Below are 17,747 nucleotides of genomic sequence, written 5' to 3'. Positions count from 1 at the left end.
TGGTGGCGTTCCCTGACAGAAGCATTTCCCATTAAAAAAAACAAACATGCGAGGTAATTGAGCAACTTATAAAGATCTATTGGAGGAAAAAGAAAACAGGCTAAATTTTTAAGAAATTAAAGAAAGAAATTCAGACCTATTTGACTGATTGGTTGCAATATTTCCAACTACATGAAACATTTCAGAAGGACAAACAGAAAGGCTTTTCCACAGAAATTTCAAGACTTGAGAAAGAGCTAATTCAAACGCACACAAAACCGCTCGCTAAAATGTATAGACTTCTCCTTGACTGGGAGGTCAAGGAGGAAGAAGTAAAATCTATTATGATACAAAGGGCCAGAGATTTTGGTTATAACATCCAAATGGAATCATGGGAAAGGTTATGGAGGCAGGACCTGAAATTCACTGCATGCTATGATTTGAAAGAGAATTTCATGAAAATGCTCTACAGATGGTACTTAATACCTGTAAAATTGGTCAAAATTTACAAATCCAGGTCGAGCGTCTTTTGGAGATGCAGGGAGACGGAAGGCACTATGATCCACATGTGGTGGAATTGCAAAAAAAGTGGAATTTTGGGGAACACTATATAACGAGCTTAAAAAAATGTTTAAATGTTCTTTCCCTAAGAAGCCTGAAGCCTCGCTGCTGGGCATGATGAGTAAAGAAATTCCAAAAAGTGCAAGGAGAATTTTAATGCATGTGGTAGCAGCAGAAGAAATTCTAATTGCCAAGGTATGGAAAGGAGATTCTATTGCCTCTTAATTAAATTGGCAGAACAAAATGTTAGAATATGCAGAGTTAGCAAGATTCTGAGACCATACAGACCAAATATTCAATAGAGAGTGGAATATTTACAGAGAATACCTAAAAGAACGTTGTAGAAATCTGAATTCTTTGGCAGGCCTGGATTGACCTCTAAATGAAATAAGAGAACTTTACAAAACTAACACAACCGAATAACCTAGGAGAGATAAAGTTAAGTGCTCAATCAAAAAATGTAATTTAGAATCACAGTCGGGGATTGGAAGTCATGTTGGAATTAGTTATGTGTGAACTTAAATCCTTTTTTTTTAAATGAGTGTTGATTTTGGATTGTCTTTTGTTGATTGTTTTATATTTGTATTGTTTTGTTTTTAAAACCAATAAAGCATATAAAAAAAGAATGCTGCTGCTGGCTATGCCTCAAGGGAACGTACCCTCTAGTGGTCAAGAGACTGAGTTATGAACTATTCAGGTAAATATTCTTCTTGGACCCAAAATACTTTTTTAGAAGCAAAGTGAATTCTGACCTGCTTGCATATGATATAGGATGAACACAGACTGCAGCATCTGTGTTGGTAAGAGTCAACCTTTCGTGTTTTGGCTGAATTCTTTGGCACCCTCCTACTAGAATTCATTTGACTGCATCTTGTATTCCTTTGTAGTGTCTACAGGAACTTGACAATGCCTACGGCTGTCTGTTCTTTTTTTGCCCTCCTTTCGTGAACATATATTTCATTTCTTCCCTCTGTGTACAGGGCTCACATTGGCCCACCTAAATGACTGCTTTATGTATTGGGCAATGTGGATTTTGGCCTGCGAAAGCTTTCACCACAATAAATAAATTTAGTCTTCAAGGCTGCAAGATTCTCCCTTGTTTTTGCTGCGAGAAGAAAGGGATTGAACCATAAACTAAAGGCAGATCAAAGGGAAAAGAAACACTAGCAATTTATTTCATTTAAGGGTGGAATTCAGAGTTGAAATAAGCTTCAATTTTTTTGGGGGGGGGGTTGTTGTTTAAAAACGAGGGGATTATAATGATATGTAAATAAAAGCAGGAACAACAGAAGGCGAGGGCTCCGAACGCTTCATGAATAACATTTCCATAACTCTGAACAGGGAATAAAAATCGTTCTGCTAAAATTAAGATGCATACATCTTTTGAAATAACTAATTGTAGCTCTGGAGCTAGATCATTACATGTGCTGTAGGTTGTATTATCTGCAGCCCCCCCTCCTGTTTGTCTTTTCAATCAATACAGTTAGTGGGAGAAAAACTTCAGTAACTAACTGGCCGGAACCAATCAGTTGTTCGAAATCTGCAACTCTGCAAGGACTGCGGCTGTCAAATGTTCTACCTTCAAAATCCACTTTCCGTATCAGCTTGTCTGTGGAAGGACCCCTGCACAACGGATACAGAAACCCTGATACGCTACAGAGGATTCTGAAGTATGTTCAAGGTTGTATGTGTCACAAGTTGCATTTTTGGGGGAAGGGCCATAGATCAGAGAGAGAGCTCCTGTGTGCTGAAGGTCCAAAGTTCAGCATCTACTTCATTTCCTCATTGCATTTCTATCCCACATTTTCCTCTAAGGAGCTTAAGGTAGTATAAATGGTTCTTTCTCGCTGCTCATATAACAACAACAACATCAACAACAGTTTATTCTTTATATGCCACCCATATGACTGGGTTGCTCCAGCTGCTTCCAGCAAACTAAACCTCAAACAAAGTAAAACATAGAGCATTAAAAACTTCCCAATACAGGGCTGCCTCCAGATGTCTTCTAAAAGTCAGATACAGTGGCACCTTGGTTCTTAAACGCCTTGGAACCCAAACACTGCAAACCCAGAAATGAGTGTTCTGGTTTGCGAACTTTGTTCAGAAGCTGAACGTGCTCCATTTTGAGTGTTATGCTTCCGATTTGAGTGTTACACTTCTGTTTTGAGTGCCACACTTTCGTTTTGAGTGTTAAGCTGAGATCTGTCTGTTTTTGCTATTTATTTTGCGTTTCTGTTTTTGCGGCTCTTTTTGCTTTGTTTTTGTGACTGTGTGGAACAAAGTTCAGCTACTGACTGATTGACTGTCTGACTGCAGTACATTGTTTTTTGCTTTCATTTTATGGATCAGTGGTCTCATTAGATAGTAAAATTCATGTTAAATTGCTGTTTTAGGGGTTGTTTTTAAAAGTCTGGAATAGATTAATCAATTTTACATTACTTTCTATGGGAAGGCATGCCTTGGTTTTGGAACGCTTTGGTTTTGGAACCAACTTCCGGAATGGATTAAGTTTGAGAACCCAGGTACCACTGTAGTTGTTTATTTCCTTGATACCTAACTGGAGGGCATTCCACAGGATGGGCACCACTACCGAGAAGGCCCTCTGCCTGGTTCCCTGTAACCTCACTTCTTGCAGTGAGGGAACTGCCAGAAGGCCCTTGGAGCTGGACCTCAGTGTCCAGTTTGGACGATGGAGGTGGAAATGTTCCTTCCGGTATACAGGCCCAAGGCCTTTTGGGGCTTTAAAGGTCAGCACCAGTACTTGGAATTGTGCTCGGAATGTACATTGAGCCAATGTAGATATTTTAGGACTAGTGTTATGTGGTCCTGGTAGCCGTTCTGAGTCACCAATCTGGCAGCCGCATTCTGGATTTGTTATAGTTTCCAAGTCATCTTCAAAAGTAGCCCCACAAAGAGCACATTGCAGTAGTCCAAGCAGGAGATAACCAGAGCATGCACCACTCTGGCAAGACAGAACATGGGCAGGTAGGGTATCAGCTGTCATACCAGATGGAGTCGGTAGACAGCTACGCTGTGAGGTATTTTAGGCTGAGAGGCAGTGACTGGCCTCCCTCTAACTGCCACACCACACCACTAGGCCAGTCAAGTGTCCGTAACCCCAACACAGACCCACTGACGAGTTATCTGCACTTGCTGGAGTGAGGAGGTAGACTCACTGAAGAAGGGGATGCTATGGAGGGCGTCTCTCCCAAGGACCCTCCAAAACCTAGAGCTAAACCTGGTGATCACCACTGGTTCCTCCCTGGAGAACTTTGTATAGGAAGTCTGACCATTGGTCCAGCTAGCCCAGTGTTGCTCTACACCAGGGGTGAGAGGCCCGCCCCTCGCAGGCCAAGCCTGGCAGGCAAGTGAAGCTCCCCACCTGTCAATCACCTGGTGTTGTAATGGGATTGGGTGACCTTTCCCGCTCTTTTCCTCAGCATTTTGAACTGAGTGTCTGATGATCCAACAACTGGATTAGAAAATAGTGCTTCCAGGCACCTTCAGAAGCCAATTTCAGAGCAATGTGTTGCCCTGTACTTTGAAAGGGGCTCTGTGGGCACCATTGATCAACCGATTTGCGGGTTCTTTAAAGCTCATTTCTTCATCATGCTGCCTAATGATAGGGCCGGTTTTGGGGTGTGCAGAGAATCTACAGGCCGTGGGATCAGGTGCATAACACCTGGGGAACCAAGCTGTGAAAATAACTTCCCAGTCTACAAGATTGCTTGATACTTTGAGCAAAGGGAAACACAACAACCCCACAGCCTTGGAAATTGGTTTCTGTCTATTAAATAAGTCCATCTCTCACAGACATTCTGTGCCGTTTGTGTATTAAAATAAGATTGTTATATTTGTGTGTGTGTTTGCGTGTGTGTCCACAAAGCCCCTGCAAAATTGCACTTGTCCCTGGAAATGCTTTTCAGTAACCAAGAGGTGGCACTGCAGATATGTTTCACTTTTGCTTTTCAGGAGGTGGGGAGTTTAAGAAGAAGAAAGAGTAACATACACCAGACGACAGATTTCCCTCCTTCTTCAAACACATTTCCCTTGCTCTTATGTATCTGCGTTTGAACGCTAAATGATGCGAAGGCCCCGGGAGTGAGGCCGTATCTTAAAATAATAATAAAAATAAATAAATGAGAAAGCCACATGTGAGGCCAGCACAAATTGCCTGATGCTGACCTGTCAGATTTAATCCGGCCTGAACATCTTTGTCGGAGATGATAGAGGACATGCTAGCTTGGAAATTGAGATTAGCCAAACGATAGCTGGATACTGCGGTTTCAAAGCGCTGGATGAGATTAGTGACCGCTGTTTGGAAAATGGCAGGTACCTTAGGAGAAATAAATTGAGGCTTGTTGTTCTTTTTTCTTTCCCCCCCAAAAAATCTAATAGTGAAATTCGAAGCTACTGGGGGTTGTATTGAATGTGGCACAATATCAAATGTTCTGTCAGAATAAGGAAGTCTCCTTGGACAACTGAATATTCCCCCCCCACACACACACCCTGTGTCTCCCCCTGTTCAAGGTTTTTCCCCAACCCTCTGGAGCAGATCTGGTGATGGGGAGAGAGGTTGCTCAGGGGTGGAGAATGGGAAGGCACCCCCTCTCCCCTCCGATGGCTCACTTACTGGGGCTGCCAAGATCTCAGAAGATCTTGTGAGATCTCATGGAACTCTCATGAGATTTTGGCAGCGGCCACACCACTTCTCCTTGCTTCTATGGCAGTGGCACTGTCTCATGAAATTCTGCCGCCTGAGGTGACTGCCTTAGATTCCCTCATGGGTGGGCTGGTCCTGCTAATGGACCGGTCACCATGAGATGTGATCCAGCATGCTTGCCCTTATTTCCCCAGGAAACCTCAATTCTCCTTGCTACTTGGTAAGATGATACGGACAACCGAGAGCCGGTGTGGTGTAGCGGTTTGAGAGTTGGACTAGGGTCTGTGAGACCAGGGTTCGAATCCCCACTCAGCCATGAAGTTGACTGGGTAACCTACCTCATAGGGTTGTTTTTGTGGATTAAATAAGGAGAGGAAAACAATGCTCCTTATTTGAGCTCCTTGGAGAAAAAGGTGGGACATGAACGCAGTCAATAAATAAAATGAAAATAAGCTTTATTTGTGAACATGCATGCCCCGCCAACTGTTCCTTGATAGGGGAAGCTTTTCCCCATGGCTGTACCTCAGTCCTGGACAACCCTTTCCCCTTGAACCTGTGCTTGTCACAAGGATGCTTAGGAGCGGCACAGTCACACAGGTGGGAGAAGGAAGCTGGCAATCCTTTTCTCTATCAGCCTTATAAATCTCACAGAAGTCTTCTTTTTAGTTTAGTCCATCGCTGCTCCCAAAGGCTATTCTGAAAGAAATGACGGCCTTAAACACAAGAGAGCCAGTTTTCCACACGATTCACTGTAGCCCATAATTTATTCTGTCCTCCTTTCCACCAACCACGGCAATATATACCGAGCCTGTAAATAGTCTTTAATCTACAGCCATTGTTAACTAAAGAATGCAGGTAGCCTCAGAAGCAAATTGCCACTGTCTGCTTGGAATGCCATGAAAGCGAAGATTTCTTGTGCAATCTTTCTCCCCTTCTAAAAATAATGCATAATATATATGGCTCAGTTATCTGTTTTCAGTCGCAATCAGTTTTGCATTTTCTCCCTTCCTTCTCCCCACCCAGCCCGTGCCTCCGCCCTTGTGTCTCTTGTTAGGCATATGATGAATAAAACAGAGAGGGGGAGATGATTGAGCTGATAGGACTTATGGAGAGAAAGCGTAAAGTCAGAGACTCAGTATGACTCGGTGTCTTTCAGTCTTCTGGGTTCAGACACACCATGTGCCCTTAGAGAAAGATGTGCAGCAGCATGCAGGTATGAGGATCAAGTTCTCTCATAATTCCTCCATAATTCCTCTCTCAAGAGGAGCCTGCAGGATCAGGCCCGTGGCGCATCCAGTCCACCATCCTATTATTATTATTATTATTATTATTATTATTATTATTATTATTATTATTATTATTTTATACCCCGCCCATCTGGCTGAGCTTCCATAGCAGTCATGAATAGCCCCAACCTCCATGAACTTTGAGGGACTTGGATGGCGCTGTGGGTTAAAACACAGAGCCTAGGGCTTGCCGATAAGAAGGTCAGTGGTTCGAATCCCCGCGATGGGGTGAGCTCCCATTGCTCGGTCCCTGCTCCTGCCAACCTAGCAGTTCGAAAGCACGCAGTGCAAGTAGATAAATAAGTACCTCTCTGGCGGGAAGGTAAACAGTGTTTCCGTGCGCTGCTCTGGTTCACCAGAAGCGGCTTAGTCATGCTGGCCACATGACCTGGAAGCTGTACACTGGCTCCCTTGGCCAGTAAAGCGAGATGAGCGCTGCAACCCCAGAGTCGGCCACGATTGGACCTAATGGTCAAGGGTCCCTTTACCTTTTACTATGAACTTATCCAGTCCTCTTTTAAAGCCACACTCTACACGACGCTTCCTTTGAAGGTGACTCGGAAACTACAACTAATCTAGAATGCGGCAGCTAGACTGGTGACTGGGATCGGCCGCTGAGACCATATAACACCGGTCCTAAAAGGCCTACATTGGCTCCCCTGGGTCAAATGTGCAATGACGGTGTTTGAATTGCACAGAGGGTGGCTCAATGCATTGCTCCTCTTCCCAGGACCAAAAAGCAGCTTGTACATAGATGGTCCTTTGGTAGCCTTCCATGTAGGACCAGATTCACTTTGTTTCCAAGGAGAGGATGCGGGCAAGACTGAAGTTGGCTCCACCTGCCATTAATTCTGGTTCCACCTATGTACAGTTGGTCCTTCTGCCCCACCAGTCTCAATGGGCAGAAGCCACCAGTGTTGTCTTCCCTGACTGATGGCAGCTCTCCACAGACCAGAGTCTGCTCTCCAATCCTTTCAGTACGTTTCCAAGCACAATTCAAAGTGTTGGTGCTGACCTTTAAAGCCCTAAACGGCCTCAGCCCAGTATACCTGAAGGAGTGTCTCCACCCCCATCATTCTGTCCGAACACTGAGGTCCAGCTCTGAGGGCCTTCTGGTGGTTCCCTCACTGTGAGAAGTGAGGTTGCAGGGAACCAGGCAGAGGGCCTTCTCAGTAGTGGCACCTGCCCTATGGAACGCACTCCCATCAGATGTCAAGGAAATAATCAACTATCCTACTTTTAAAAGACATCTGAAGGCAGCCCTGTTTAGGGAAGTTTTTAATGTTTAATGCTGTATTGTGTTTTTAATATTTGATTGGGAGCTGCCCAGAGTGGCTGGGGAAACCCAGCCAGATGGGCAGGGCAAAAATAATAAATTATTCTTATTATCCCAGTTAGCGGCCATCACTTTTTCCTGTGGCGGTGAGTTCCATAGTTTAACCATGCACTACATGAAGAAGTCCTTTCTTTTACTAGCCCTCATCGATCCTGCAGCTGGAATGGGGAACCTGCCGCTTTCTAGATGTTGCTGAACTCCAACTCCTAGCTGCCCAATCCAGTACAGCCAACGGCCAGGAATGGTGGGGTCCTGCAGTCCAGCAAAACATCTGCAAGTCCACAGGCTCCCCCACTCCTGCTCCATGGGCTTGAATAGCAAGTCCCTACACAAATGTGCTGGTCCGGGGGGGGGGGGTACCGTGCCGCGTGGTCTGAGTACGGTCCTGGGTTGAGGGTCTGGAGGCTGTCTGTCAAGGGCGAAGCAGGGTCCAAGGAAGGAGTCGGGTGTGGTCAGGAACTCCAGAAGAGCAGGTCAGGGTGCTGGCAGTAACAGGTTTCCAGACATGTTGCTCCCACTACTTTGGACTGGGGCTGACTAGCCTTTATCTCCTCTGGGGCCTAGGGCAGTCCCGGCCCACAGGTGACTCGCCTCTCCTGGCCTGGAGGTGAGCACTCCTTCTGAGATAACTTAGTTCCCTCCCCCTCTCTGCCCTGAACCTCTGCAGCTCAGGAGAGGCTGGAGGGTTACTGGACCCAGAGGCAACCTCACCTTCCCCTGACAGGGCTGGGAGAGGAGCACCTGCAGGCAACGGGTCCTCAATCACCTCCGGAGCCAGAGTGGATTCATCTGGTGTCTGCTCCTGAGGATCTGGCACAGGTGCGGGCCCTTCAGATTCAAGCCCCTGCCCTGGCTCAGCTGGTCCTAGAGGCGGGGACTCCTGTGCAGGCTGGCATTCTTCAGGTTCAGCCTCTGAATCGGATTCCCAGGCCATCACAACAAGGCAGGTTGCTATTTTTGAATGCAAAGCAAGCCGATATTTCGCAAGAAAGCATATCAGTTATGACAGCCAAGGCGGGGAGTGGGGGTTAATTCCCTTTACTAAGTTTACAAGACTTTTTAGTTAAATGAGGTTGAGGGTAAAGATTAAAAAGCATTCATCGGAATGACAGAACTTTCATCTGGAGGAAGTGAGACCACATAATTCTCAGCCAATACTAAGTGACCTCCTCAAGGTTTTCATCTTAAGCCCTGCTACCAGTCCCTTTCATCTCTGACCTGGAGGATTGATTATCTGTTTCCAAAGCATTAATAAATTTGCCAAGCATCTTTGCCGCACTAAACGGCAGCACTAAATTGTTCCCTTTTCCTCCAAGAGCTTACCATGGGAAGCGGGCAATATTTTTATTTTATTTTTTAAAGTCCCTGGTTTAATCACCCATGCAAGTTGTGGGTTATTTGCTTGTGAAAGTTATCTTCCTTTTGGGAAGATTATAAGGGCAGAACTACCCAGACTGTATAGAAATTTATTCATGTACCCGACCATAGCGGCAAGAATGTTATTTGCCCAAAAATGGAAAGAAGGAGAAATCCCAGCGAAAGAAGAATGGATACAAAAACTGATGGAATATCCAGAAATGGCGAAACATACCGGAAAAATAAGAAATCAAGATAACGAACTTTTTATAAAAGAATGGAAATGGTTTATGGAATATTTACAAACACTCTGTAAACAAACAAGAACACTGGCAGGATTATTGTAACAACCTGCAGTTTTATAAGAGTATACATTTAAAGTAGATGAATAAATTTGGAACATGCAGGAAGTTCAAAGAATAAATTTAAGGAACCGCAGAATGAGGGGGAAGGGAGTTTCGAAATGTTAAAATGATTGTAAAACTATTGAAATGTATAACTGAAAATTATAAATAATTTTTTTTAAAAAGATAAGAACGTTATCTTGCACTACATGCTGAGGGATGCGTGCAAGAAGATAAGGGAAGTATTACCTTAATAAAATAAAACGTGTTCTCTCTGGGGTGCAGGAAGTGAGACAGCTAAGCCTTGCTGGCTATTGGAAAGAAAGATTGGCTACAACATCTAGCCAAGATCTGTGGAACCCAGTTATAGTTTTCCTAAACTCACACTGGAGTTGTTGTTTAGTCGTATAGTGGTGTCCGACTCTTCGTGACCCCATGGACCAGAGCACTCCTATCTTCCACTGCCTCCCACAGTTTGGTCAAACTCATGCTGGTAGCTTCGAGAACACTGTCCAACCATCTCGGCCTCTGTCGTCCCCTTCTCCTTGTGTCCTCCATCTTTCCCAACATCAGGGTCTTTTCCAGGGAGTCTTCTCTTCTCATGAGGTGGCCAAAGTATTGGAGCCTCAGCTTCAGGACCAGTGAGCACTCAGGGCCGATTTCCTTCAGAATGGAGAGGTTTGATCTTCTTGCAATCCATGGGACTCTCAAGAGTCTCCTCCAGCACCATAATTCAAAAGCACCCATTCTTCGGCAATCAGCCTTCTTTATGGTCCAGCTCTCACTTCCATACATCACTACTGGGAAAACCATAGCTTTAACTATACGGACCTTTGTTGGCAAGGTGATGTCTCTGCTTTTTAAGATGCTGTCTAGGTTTGTCATTGCTTTTCTCCCAAGAAGCAGGCATCTTTTAATTTCATGACTGGAATAGTGGGAGGTTATTGTTATGAGTTAGGCTCATGGTGCATCCAGCTCAGTATTGTCCACGCTGACAAGTAATGATTCTCCAGGATTTCAGGCAAAGGACATTCCCAACCCTACTTGGAGATTCTGGGGATTAAACATGGGACCTTCTCTATAGGCTCTGCCATTGAGCTATGGCGCTTGCGCCCAATTCAAGAGGAATGATTCAAGGCACAATTAATAACACAAGAACAAAATGAGAGCTCTGTTGCTTCAGGCCAGTTTGGTCCATCATCCTGTTTCTCATTACTGTAGATGCCTACTGAAAGTCCCCAAGGAGAATATGAGGGTCATATCCCTCTCCTCCTGTTCTAGTGTCTAAATCATACAATGACACCCAGGAACAGGGTATTCAGAGGCATCATGCTCCTCTACAGTCATCCTGGCCATTGAGAACATTGTCCACAGTCAACATGTCTATTTTTAAAGTGATCTAAGTTGGCGGCCATCACCTTAACTTGAAGAAGGAAATCCCGTCATTTATGCACGGTGTGAACTTTGAAGATGCACTTCCTCGGATCTCCTGTTAGAATTCATGCTCCATGACTGCAGTCATGGGGTTTATGTCTTTCACATGACGGTGTATGTTTTGACTCCACACAGTGGGAAGTGACAGAGACAGGATGTTTGTGTTACTGTGTTCCGTGAAGTGGGACTATTGTCCTTTGTCCTTTTCTCTTTACTGTCTTATGCTAGAGAGAGAGGGAGCCATGTTGCAGTGCTCTGTGTGTGTTTATATGTAAATAAAGTAGATTAGCCAAAATGCTGAGTTGCTGAGGTCTGTTAAGCAAGCTGCAAAGAATCTGCGAATCCCTTAAGTGTGCCGGTGTCGGTTGGCATCGGTCGCTGTGATGTTCGGGCAGAAGAAAGCTTTTGAAGCTCCCGAATGATCGACGAAGAGGGAGAGAATATGCCAGTTGGGCATGTGTCTCTGCCAGGGTCCTACTCGAGTGTAGGATGAGCTCCTGACATCTTCTACCATTCATTTACATCAGTTGATCTTGGGTTCTGGTATTAAGCAATTTTGCAAGTCTCTGTCACCTTGAATCCCCCCTGGCGCAGGGCAATGGCTCAGTGGTGGAGCATCTGCTTTGCATGCAGAAACCCCAGATTCATTCTCCTGACACCTCTTAGTAGAGATGTCTGAAATTGTGGAGAGCTGTGTAGATAATTGTCAGGAGTGAGCCAGCTCCAAGCGAAGGTTTGCAGCCAACAGCAGAAAGCAGCCAGGAACAGAGAGGCTTAGTCAGACAGGAAGAGCCAGCAGCAGCAGACTCCAGCTTTTCCTGACCTTGACCGACAGGCCGATAAGGGAGTAGCTGAGAGCAGGCTAGAACACAGCCAAAGCTCGCAGTCTCAGAGGCAGCCTCTCAGACCAGGAAGAAGGTGGAGCTGATCCACTAAGTCCGAGGAGTTCGTGAATGAGAGGGCTGTTAGATAGGAAGCAAAACAAGAGATGTAAAGGTCGTAAGTTGAATATCTTCTGTAGACACCGGAAGCAGTCTTCAGAAGGGTCATCTTGAGTGATGATGCCGGAGGCTTTGTCAGAGCCGTTCGGAGCTATCTGTTTGTTTTTGCAATAAATCCTCCTTTTTAATTACCTATGCTTACTGTGTTAACAAGCTGAGAACCGGGACTCCTGAAAATAATCCTGAGATGGCTGGGCCAAGGGTCTAACTTAGAATAAGACAGGCTCCTATGTTCCCCATATTCACCAGTTTGCTAAGCTAAAATTTCCCACGTGTTCTAGCATTTCCTCAAAGGGGAGTTGCTCCCATCCCATGACCGTTAAGCTACCTTTCCTGAACCTTTTCAAAGAACTTTGAGTTGTGCTTGGAGGACAGGATCACACCAGAAGATGCCTGCTGGATCAGGCCAAAGAAGGTCCAGCAAGGTCCCACATACTGTTCTCATGGTGGCCAACCAGCTGCTTCAGATGCAAAAGAGGACAGCACTCCCAAATTTGGAAGAGTTGGGTAAGAATTTGTAGCTGTGCAATACGTAGCTTCCCATGGTAGGCAAGATGTGTTGCAGCCCACACTGAAACCACCATTAGAGATGCAGGAGTTTTGTCAAATGGCCAATGCATGGTTCCGCAGTCATAAGAAGATAAGGAACGCCTGTTGGTTTGGGCCCAAGGCCCATACTGTTCTCACAGTGGCCAGTCAGCTGCTTCTGGGAAGCCTCCTATAGTTTTGGCTCCCGAAACAATACGCAGAGTGTAGGACTGTGCAGAAGGAGGAGCGAAGGGGATCAATGCACCTCCTTGACTTTCCTTCCTCTTGCTCTTCTTGGTGGCCTTTGAAGATACCCGGTTGTGAATAACACTTGGAGATTTATTTCATGTTAATCATCATCAGTGGGTTTTTAATTTTATTTTCCTTAATGAACACATTACGCTTAATGTTTTTGGTGCTAAATGTACCAGCGCTCCACAAAACAACCAGGGCATGCCACGCAGTTGAGTTCATGATAATCGGCTAAAATTTCCACCCATTCCTATAATGAACTTAATGGTGGGTGAACAATTACTCTTGGTTATTTGTGGGGGACCTGTTTGGATTTGTTCTTCTGACAAATGAGTTGATCTGGGATGGTTTGACAAGCAATGTTTCTGCTCCAGATGCAGGGACAGATGCTGTGAAAATACCCCCGTTGGGGCCAGTGACAGTGCAAAAATGTTGCACCCACCCTTGGCATATCAGGCTATCTAGGTATTACTGGAAGGACAGAGCCTGAAGCTGAGGCTCCAATACTTTGGCCACCTCATGAGAAGAGAAGACTCCCTGGAAAAGACCCTGATGCTGGGAAAGATGGAGGGCACAAGAAGAAGGGGACAACAGAGGACGAGATGGTTGGACAGTCTTCTCAAAGCTACCAGCATGAGTTTGACCTAACTGCGGGAGGCAGTGGAAGACAGGAGTGCCTGGCATGCTCTGGTCCATGGGGTCACGAAGAGTCAGACACGACTAAATGACTAAACATATCATTTATTTTTATTGGTTGCCTCATTTAAAAAATCCAGGCAATGTACAAATAGCTTGGTTATTTAATATTCCTCACTTCAGTTCATAGGACCATCTCCACTCCTGTTCTTCAGCCTGGACACTGAGATTCACCTTTGAGGGCCTTCTGGCGGTTCCTTCATTGGCTCCCAGTACGTTTCCAAGCACAATTCAAAGTGTTGGTGCTGACCTTTAAAGCCCTAAACAGTCTCAGACCAGTATACCTGAAGGAGTGTCTCCACCCCCATCGCTCTGCCCAGACACTGAGGTCCAGCTCCGAGGGCCTTCTGGCAGTTCCCTCACTGCAAGAAATGAGGTTGCAGGCAACCAGACAGAGGGCCTTCTTGGTAGTGGCACCCGCCCTGTGGAACGCCCTTCCATCAGATGTCAAGGAGATGAGTAACTATAAGACATCTGAAGGCAGCCCTGTATTGCGAAGTTTGTTAATGTTTGATGTTTTATTATGTTTTTGTATATGTTGGAAGCTGCCCAGAGTGGCTGGGGCAACCCAGTCAGATGAGTGGGGTATAAACAATAAAAAATATTATGATGATGATGATGATGATGTCCCTATTTTCATCAGAGAAATGTTGGAGGGTGTGGATCAGGAAATTGTTCTCCTACGTATTTGCCATGTTAAAAACTCTCCTTCTGTTTGCAAAAATCATTCCTTTATCTTTTTCAAGTTGCCCGACTGTCTGAGGCCCTGACAAACTCCACCATTCTTGTGTTTATCGCTGCAGCACAGAGACCGTCTTGTCTGGATCAGTGCTGCCTTTGCTTCTCTCACTGGCATTTATTAAATTGTCAGCGAACGGAGAGGGGGGGACACCGCCTTTGTGCTTCAGTGGCATTGTTAGGGATAGGGAATGTCGGCACGCCGAAATGGCAAGCGATGGCTCAGGGCCAACCTCCCATGATCCTCGCTTTATAGTATCTCCATTGCCTTGTGCAATATATATCCTGGCTGGATATTTACCTAAGCATCTCTTCATACAACCCACTCCAGGTGTTCCCATATAATTGGCTTATGCATTCGAAACAGCCTGTGCGGTACATATCTAAATAAAGCACAATGCTTGTCTTCTCCTCGGTTTTTCTCTGCTGTCAGGCCCTTTAAAAGGAAAACAGAAAAGAAACAGAATGCAGATGTCAAGCTGCAAATTGCTTTTTGCACCTGAAGCAATCTCTCCTTTTCTTTTCTTTTCTTTTCTTGGATGCTACCACTCTGCAAATCTTTGGTTCCTTATCAGTGAGCCTAAAGGGGACGCAGTCCTGGGTGTCTATCCTTCAGGTTTTCTGGTTTCAATTTGCTTGGTACCTCTGGTTACGTACTTAATTCGGTCCGGAGGTCTGTTCTTAACCTGAAACTGTGCTTAACCTGAAGCACCACTTTAGCTAATGGGGCCTCCTTCTGCTGCCGTGCGATTTCTGTTCTCATCCTGAAGCAAAGTTCTTAACCCAAGGTACTATTTCTAGGTTAGTGGAGTTTGTAACCTGAAGCATATGTAACCCAAGGTACCACTGTATTGACTCTGATCCCGCCCCCCTTATTTTCAAGCCTGTCTGCTTCTCTCTTTAAAGCAGGGATGAGTGACCTGTGACCCTCCCGTTTGTTGTTGTACTCCCATCATCCCAGACCACATTGGCTGGTGCTGATGTTAGTTGGAGTCTAACAACCTCTTGAGGACTGCAACTTCTCAGCCCTGCATTAATGCCTGCAGAATGAGCTAGCAGTAGTGTAAGCCAGTTTAGGGCAATGGTTAGAGTGTCAGGCTAGGACTTGGGAGACCAGAGTTCAAATCCCGGCTCACCATGAAGCTCAGTGTGTGATTTTGAGCCAGCCACTGTGTATCTGTGTTGTGGTGAGGATAGGATTGGGGTAGGTGAACCATGTAGACCAGCTCGAGTACAGGATCAGGTTTAAGATGCTGGTTTTAACCTTTAAAGCCCTATACGGCCTAGGACCCTTGTACCTACGGGACCGTCTCTCCTGGTATGTCCCACGGAGGACCTTATGGTCTTTATTTTTTTTTTTTATAAATATTTATTAAGATTTTTAAAGAAAAAAGAAAAAAGTACATTAATAATAAACAGTATTATTTTGCTTTAACAAAGTTTCCTGTCATCTTTGAACTTCCTCACGCCTCCCGCTCCCATTTACGTCATTAATAAATTTTTATCAAGCAAATTATCATCTTATTTCCAACTTGTATACCAATAAAATACATTAAAATGATTGTCCTTCAACTTTGTTTCTCTTAATCTCTCTTGTCATCATTTCCTGATCTATTTTAGTGATGGCCAATTGTTTATAACCAAGCATCTTTCTTAACATTCCATTAAATCACAATATTTTTGTAAATAAATCTTAAATTTCTTCCAGTCCTCTTCCATCCTTTCTTCTCCCAGGTCTCGGATTCTGCCGGTCATCTCCGCCCGGTCATCTCCGCCTTTTGGTCTTTAAACAAAAACATCTTGGAGGTCCCGGGCTACAGGGAGGTTAAGCTGGCTTCAACCAGAGCCAGGGCTTTTTGGGCTGTGGCCCCGATCTGGTGGAATGCTCTGTTACAGGAAAATAGGGCCCTGTGGGACTTGACATCTTTCCGCAGGGCCTGCAAGACAGAGCTGTTCCACCAGTCCTTTGGCCAAGGCACAGCCTGACCCCCTCCTTTGGTAATCCTCATAGAACTCTAGCCCAATGGTTGCCATTAATTGGATTCTGAGTTGATTTTAGAATGAATTGATTTAGAATGTATTTTAATTAATTGATTGTGATTTTATGTAAACTGTTTTACTTTTATTGACTGCTGTGAGCCCGGCTTCAGCTGGGGAGGGTGGGATATAAATAAAATTTTATTATTAGTAGTAGTAGTATTATATTATTATTAGAATAGAGGTGAAATATGAATGTAATGAAGAGAAATCTAGTGTTGAGTGTTGAACTAGGAACTGGGAGATCTGGGTTCAAATTGCCACTTAGCCAAAAAGCTCATTGAGTGACTTTAGGTCAGTCACTACCTCTCAGCCCAACCTACCCCACAGGGTTATTTTGGGGATTGAATGAGGATGGGGAGAACCATGTCTGCCAACTTGGAGAAAAAGGAAGGATAGAAACAGTGGTGTAATGTGGGGGCACAGGGGCAGTTGTCCCAGGTGCAAAATTGTCAGGGGTGCAAAATTTCAACACCTGGTGCTGCCTCAATACGGCTGTGCGCTTCTGTCACTGGGTTTCATTGAAAAGGGCTTCTGAATGCGAACCAGGAAGTGACCTCTCCAGACGATGGAACACCTCTTCTTCTTTTTTTAATGTCTGTGGCTGCCAACTCCTGGGTGATGAGGATGCTGTTAGGCTGTTGAATGCACATGCATACTCCGGCTGTTTCCCTTCCTCCCACCCACCCCTCCACATGGCCCTGGGCACTGGCAACCCACGCTATGCCACTGGATAGAAATGCAATGCAATGCAATGCAATGCAATGCAAGAAAAGAAAAGAAAAAAAGAAAAGAAAAGAAAAGAAAACTAATAATTAAGTCTTAAGTGGCTTTTGGGTAAGGGAAGCGAATGTGATGCTCTCAGATGTCACTGGACTACAATTTCTGTATGTCATTGGCTACCCTGCCTGGGGCTAATTTGGAGGGTGGTAGCAATATGTTAAGAGACGTGGGTGGCGCTGTGGGTTAAACCACAGAGCCTAGGACTTGCTGATCAGAAGGTTGACGGTTCGAATCCCCATGACGGAGTGAGCTCCCATTGCTCGGTCCCTGCTCCTGCCAACCTAGCAGTTCGAAAGCACGTCAAAGTGGAAGTAGATAAATAGGTACTGCTCCAGTGGGAAGGTAAACGGCATTTCCTTGCGCTGCTCTGGTTTGCCAAAAGCAGCTTAGTCATGCTGGCCACATGACCCGGAAGCTGTACGCCGGCTCCCTCGGCCAATAAAGCGAGATGAGCGCCGCAACCCCAGAGTCGGTCATGAGTGGACCTAACGGTCAGGGGTCCCTTTACCTTTTAGCAATATGTTATCACACCTGGACCAGTGTGAGCAGCAAAGTATGCACAGCTCTGGCAAAGTAGTCCAGCCGAACATCAGGGTCTTCTTCCCCTGCAGTTGGTAGCTTTTCCAGCGTTGACGATTAAGAAAACTCCTTGCCCCCACAGTTCAATGTAAAGTGTTTATTTCCTCAAAGCACCTGACAAGTCCAACACACTGTCTGAACTTAAAAGATGTTGGTGCCTCACGAACTATTCTA

At 45.2% G+C, this 17,747-nt stretch overlaps 2 long non-coding RNA genes across 2 annotated transcripts in view; one reads left to right on the top strand and one right to left on the bottom strand.

Annotated features, from left to right (window-relative positions):
* LOC309369453 overlaps positions 1-17,747 on the bottom strand; it is a 370,754-nt gene that overhangs the window by 176,208 nt on the left and 176,799 nt on the right. The gene's annotated exons all lie outside the window — the stretch shown is intronic.
* On the top strand, positions 1,111-4,809 carry LOC309369431. Its single transcript, XR_014168126.1, has 3 exons — positions 1,111-1,340; positions 2,024-2,210; positions 4,513-4,809. It is a non-coding gene; the product is annotated as an uncharacterized lncRNA (long non-coding RNA).

The sequence above is a fragment of the Podarcis melisellensis genome, assembly GCF_964234715.1.
Source record: "Podarcis melisellensis genome assembly, chromosome: 4".
In the NCBI taxonomy this organism is placed as follows: Eukaryota; Metazoa; Chordata; class Lepidosauria; order Squamata; family Lacertidae; genus Podarcis; species Podarcis melisellensis.
The sequence above is the reverse complement of the archived record's forward strand: the minus strand, read 5'-3'. Positions and strand labels throughout refer to the sequence as shown.